The sequence below is a fragment of the Camelus ferus genome, chromosome 17 (assembly GCF_009834535.1).
Source record: "Camelus ferus isolate YT-003-E chromosome 17, BCGSAC_Cfer_1.0, whole genome shotgun sequence".
Lineage (NCBI taxonomy): Eukaryota > Metazoa > Chordata > Mammalia > Artiodactyla > Camelidae > Camelus > Camelus ferus.
This window is the reverse complement of record NC_045712.1, coordinates 36,146,158-36,152,538: the sequence shown is the minus strand read 5'-3', so window position 1 is coordinate 36,152,538 and position 6,381 is coordinate 36,146,158. Positions and strand designations below refer to the sequence as shown.

Sequence of the window (6,381 nt, the reverse complement as noted above, 5' to 3'; positions counted from 1 at the left end):
AACATATACAAATAGCCAATATCACATGAAAAGATACTCCACATTATTAGAGAAATGCAACTCAAAACCACAATGCAGTACAAATTCACACCTGCTAGGATGACTATAATCAAGAAAACAAGTGCTGGCAAGGATGTGGAGAAATTAGAACCCTCATACACAGTTAGTGGAAATATAAAATGGTACAGCTATTGTGGAAAACAGTTTGGCAATTGATCAAATGTTTAAATATTGAGTTACTACATGACCCAGCAATTCCACTCACATGTGCAAACAAGAGAAATAAAATATATATTCACACAAAAATTTACACCTGGATGCTCATAGCAGCATTATTTATAACAGCCAAACCCAAATGTCCATCAACTGATGAAATGCCCATCAACCTGGGAAAACAATTTGGCAGGTCCTCAAAAAGTTAAACATAGAGGTACCATATGAGCCAGAAATTTCATTGTTAGGTACATGCCCAAGAGAATTTAAAACATATGTTCTCACAACAACTTGTACATGAATGTTCATTGCAGTATTATTCACAATAGCCAAACATGGAAACAACCCAGTGTCCGTCAACTGATGAATGGATAATCAAACTGTAGTGTGGTCATATAACAGAATGTTATTCAGCAATAAGATGGCATGAAGTATTGATACATACTATAACATGATGAACTTTGGAAACATAGTGAAAGGAGTCAGTCACAAGAGACAACATATTATATGATTATATTTATATGAAATGCTCAAAACAGGCAAATCTATAGATAGGAACAGAAAATAGATTAGTGGTTGCCTATGGCTGAGAAGGGGAGAGAAGATAGGATGACTGCTAATGGGTAAAGAGTTTCTTTTTGGGGTGATGAAAATGTTCTAAAATCGATTGTGGTGATGGTTGCACAACTCTGTGGATATACTAGAAACTATTGAAATGCACAATTTAAATGGGGAGTTTTCTTTTTTTAAGAGAAAAAATAGCATCACTGAAAGAAAACTCAATAGGAAAGTGGGAAGAAAAGTTGAGGAAATATTCCTAAAAATATGTAAAACAGAAGAGAAAAAAATTAAGAAAATTAGCTGACTAGTTCAGAAGGTTCAACATCCAAAAACCAGTAGTTCCAGAAAGAGAGACCAGAAAAGTATGGGTGCGAAATGAACAATGAAAGAATTCAAGAAAATGTTACAGAATTGAAAGACTTGTTTTCCAGACTGAAAGAACTCCAGACAGCCCAGCACAATGAACAAAAATAGATTCTCACACGGAGGTTCACCATTATAAATTTCAGAAGAACAAGCCAAACTGAAAATTCTTAAAGCTTTCAGGGAAGAGGGGGAGCAGATCATACAAAAGATCAGGAATCAAAGTGGCTTTGAACTTCCCAGGAACATTACTGGAATCCAGAAGATAACCGAGCAATGCCTTCAACATTCTACGGGAAAATGACTTCCAACCTAAAATTCTAAAGCTAGCCAACTATTAATTAAGTATAGGAGTAGTGTAAAGATATTTTCAGACAAGAAAAGTGGAACTTTAAATGTTTCCATAGAGAGAGAGTGATCAAGTACATGCCAAAGAGGCTTATTATATGCGATTTCATTCAAACTTAAAAAATTTAAAGAATGCTTGAGAGGTGAAGATACGATGTTTGAGAATTTTTTTCTAGGAAAGGAACAAGGAAATTGGGTGGTAACTATATGCAGTATGGGAGTCAAGGAAGTTTTTGTTTTTGTTTTATCATTAATTGGTAAGTTGAGTCTAGAGTTTTCATAAGCTAATGGAAATGATTCAGTAAAGAGGAAGAAACTGATGCTACTTGGAATGCCCCCTCCATCAGCTCTATGAAGCCTCTTTTATGGCAGCATAAAGCTTCCAAAGAAGCTAAGTGGATACCCTCTAAATCTTTGACAATTCTCTGAATATGCCAGCACCAACAACTGCAATCAGATCCTTAGGCTGGTTCTGTGTGACTTCACATAAACCTTCCTGTGTACAGCTGCAAAGACCCCGAAGTGAATCCATCTGGGAGGCAGTACTGCTGACAGTGCTTAAAGAGCCAGAGGCAATCATTACAGATTATCTGGGAGAAAATCAGGATTTTCTCAGTGCTCTAGGCTCAAGCTATGAATGTGATTGTGATTCTCCATACTTTTATCATACATCAGGAGATTTAGCAAAGTCTGTCATTTTCAACCTAATAAGTAAGCAAACGAGCTCTGCAATGCGAGCTCTGAAAAGGACTGCAGCAATCATCCTGTCCAACTCCTCAGTATGAAGATGAGGGGTCTAAAGACCTGAGAGGTAGGGTGATTTTCCTAAGGTTAAAAGAAGATTTAAAAATTCCGTGTAAAATAATTTGGGACCAATAATGTTGGGATCAGATAAGAAAAAACAACTTTATTGTTTCAAAAATAAAAATAAAAATCAAAGGCGGAGCCAGAACCAGAACTTAGAACTCTAATTCAGTTCTCTTACATTTCCTCCTCCCTGCCATTGATGACAACACCTTTGCACACTTGCTATCTCCTCCCTGCATGCCTGACAATCCTCTATTACTATATCAATGTATATATACTACAGAGGTTACAGTACTTCAGTTGAAAAATGGGCCAAACAGAACATGAGTGATATTGGCACAAGTGCAGCCACTTACTTGGCAAGGCCCTACAGAAAGCCCCAGCTCACAATGCCTGCAGCATAAAAAAGTCTGCATTCCTCAGTGTTATGTGAAATGAATGTACCTTCTCATCTTTTAGTAAAAGTAACTGTGATCTCAACCCGAACATATAAATAACAATGACTCCACATACAGGAGCAAGTGCCTGGAAAAAATGTTTAATTCAAAAAAACTTTTATTAAGATGCTAACAAGTATTCAGCCCTTGTAAGAAGTTCTGCAAGATATAAGAGACGAAGGACAACTGTCAGAGATGTTACATAGTGGGATGAGACTAACATATGTACTTATTTTATATTAGGAAATGTCCTTAGAAACTATGCAAAACAGTTTTTTCATTTTGCAAGTGGGGAAATTGAGGCTAGGAAAAGCAAATGGCTAGTTAGTGTTCCAGATCACATGAGAACCCGTCTGCAGACTTTCCAATTACTGTTCTTACCATGCCAGCTATAACCACACCCCCACAAGTAATTTTAACGTTTAAATCCTTTTACAAAGGATTTAAGAGGGCTTCCCAACATACACACAATAGAGAAGAATAAAAAATAAATTACTGATGGTGTTAAGACAAGAAAAAGAGCAGCAGAAAATAAAGCCAAAAGGAAGAACAGTACAGATGCCCGCCATCAGGTCCTACATACAGTTGCGAGTGATAGACAATAAATTTGGCACTCAATTTCTATACAACAAAGCAATAAGGGAAAACCAATGCCTTGCGGCACCATTAAATGAAAACAACCTGTTTGTTAGGAGTACCCTAATTACACCTCCTAATAAACTAGAAGGAACTTCTCCCATAGATTCTCACAGAAAGGAAACACGTTATATGTATGATATGTGGACATCCCAAATAATCAATAATTATATATTCTAAATGACTCTTACTGGAGAATTGAAATAGTGGTGCCAGTTAGAGCAATTCAGCAAAGGAACAGAATAGAGGGAAACAGAGGTTTCATAGAAGACATGGTCTCGGAGAACGGAAAGAATTTCACAAGGGAAGATAAGATCGGACAGAGTAGAAACACTAAAGGAATAACTTTTCCTTTTATCATTGAACACGACTTGAGTTAAATCTTGACATGGGTTTGTTCTGTTTCTTTTCCCTTGCTAAAATCTCCATCTGTCCTTTCTCCCATAGGGAGACTTAAAACAGAATTTAACAAAGCTTGTGAAGAGTTTCTTGAACAGAATGTAGTGCTCTACTTCCTGAACCTAACCACCACGTCACCTGATGTCAGGACTCCAGCACATTTACTTCTGGATCTTACATGCTATAAACATTCTCATATAAGTATACAAATGTTGCTGGGGAGGAAAGAGGGAATTATTTGGGCTGAAAAACTTGGTAGCTATGAAAATAAAATATCCAGCTTGCATTAAGAGTCAGCCAGATTTTCTATCAATGCCTCCAAGAGATTTGGTAAACATATTCAATCCATCCTTTGCAGTGTGATTAGATTTTTTCTCCCTTTAAATCTTTTTTTTTCCTAAAACAACTGACTCCAACTATTCCTATTTTTGTAAGTGAGATTTTGTTTTCACTTCTGATGTTGAAACAGCTGCTTTCTTTTTTTTTTTAACTAACACTGTATTTTAGGATAATTTTAGATTTACAGAAAAATTGAAAAGCTGGAGCGTTCTCACAACCCCCAAACCCAGTTCCCCCACTAACATCTTATATTAGTATGATGTTCTTGTTATAAGTAACGAATCACTTTTACTCATTATTAACGAAGTATAAACTTTATTCAGGCTTCTTTGCATACATGTAAAGCAGTATCAGGATGGATAATCCACACTCCTAATGGATACAGCATGATCAACTAGAGTACAGTGCTTCTGTATAGTTTCTTTTGCCTTTGGTGTTTCAAACTATACATGTCATAGTTAATTGGGTCCACACCTTTCCTCCTCACTTCAACGAGGTTGCTTCATTCACTTGTAATTCTGTTATATTCTGCATTGCATCCTGGAATCATCTAACCTGATAAATGATTTTTTTTTTAATTTCCAAACATTATGGTTCACTCTTTGTGCTGGTGAATTCCACAGACCTTGACAAATGCACAATGTCACGTACCCACAATTACAGTATCATACAGAATAGGTTCCCTGCCTCTCCGCCAAAATCCCCAGTGCGTCACCAGTTTGAGTTCCCTCCCCCTGGTTTCCCCTAGCAACCACTGATCTTTCTACTGTCACTATGGTTTGCCTTTTCCAAAATGTCATATATAACTGAAATCATACAGCATGTAGCCTTTTCAAATTGGCTTCTTTCACTTAGCAGTATGCATTTAGGATTTATCCATGCCTTTTTATAGCTTGATAGCTCATTTATTTTTATCATTGGAATATTTTATTATAATATTCCATTGTATGGATTCCTTCACCTAGTGGAGGATATCAAGGCTATTTCTAGTTTCTGGCCATTATAAAAAAAGTTACTATAAACATTTGCATGTAGGTTTTTGTGTGGGCATATGTTTTCAAATCAGTTGGGTAGATACCTAGGAGTAGAAATGCTAGATTGTATAGTAAAATTATGTTTATTTAGTTTTGTAAGAAACTGCCAAACTGTCTTCCAAAGGATACACTTCTTATTGCGGAGTCTTGGAGTTCTTTGTATATTTGGATACAAGTCCTTTATCAGATATGTATTTTGCAAATACTTTCCCCCAGTCTGCAGTTTGTCTTTTAATTCTCTTAACAGCATCTTTCAGAGTGCAGAAGTTTTTCATTTTAATCAGGCTTAACTTATGAATTTTATCATCCATGGATTGTGCTTTTGGTGTTGTATCTAAAAACTCATTGCCAAGCCAAAGGTCACCTAGATTTCCTTCTGTTTTCTTCCAGAAGATTTTGCATTTTAGATTCCAGTCTATGGTTCATTTTGAGTTAATCTATTCTTTCACCAATACCACATTTCCTTGATTACTGTAGCTTTTACAAGTCTTGCAACCAGGAAATGTGAATCCTCTAAGTTTGTTCTCCCTCATGTTGTACTGGCTATTCCAGATCTTTTGTCTTTTCATATAAACTTCAGAATCAGTTTATTGGTATTGGCATGCTTGAAGATATGTTAATAGAAACTTCTCAGAAATGCAAAATAGTTTATTGGTATTTTTATTGGGATTCCATTGAATCTATAAATCAAGTTGTGAGGAAATGACATCCTAACAATACTGAGTCTTCCAATTCATGAACATGGAATTATCTTTCCATTTATTTAGATCTTCTTTGATATCTTTCATTAAAGTTTTGCAGTTTTCTGTACATATTTTGTTCAATTTATACCTAAGTATTTTTCTTTTTTTGTAGCTATTATAAATGGTAGTTTTGTGAATTTCAAATTCCACTTGTTCATTGCTGTTACATAGGAAAACAACTGATTTTTATATATTTACCTTGTATTCTGCATCTTTATTCTACTTGCTTATTAGTTCCAGGAGCATTTTTTGGTTAATGCTTAGTAATTTTCTACACAATCATGTCAGCTGCAAATAAAGACAGTTTTGTTTCTTCTTCCCCAACCTATATACACCTTTTATTTTCTTTTCTTGTCTTCTTACACTAGATAGGTCATCCAGTACAGTGCTGAATAAGGGTGGTGAGAGAGGACATCTTTGCCTTATTCCCAATCTTAGGGGGAAAGAAAGTGTATGGTTTCTCACCATTGAGTATAATGTTAGCTGTAGGTCTTTTGTAAG

The 6,381-nt window shown here is 35.7% G+C and overlaps 1 protein-coding gene across 2 annotated transcripts in view; it reads right to left on the bottom strand.

Annotated features, from left to right (window-relative positions):
* Nucleotides 1-6,381, bottom strand: part of SYN2 (synapsin II) — a 154,516-nt gene that overhangs the window by 104,443 nt on the left and 43,692 nt on the right. The window lies entirely within an intron of this gene.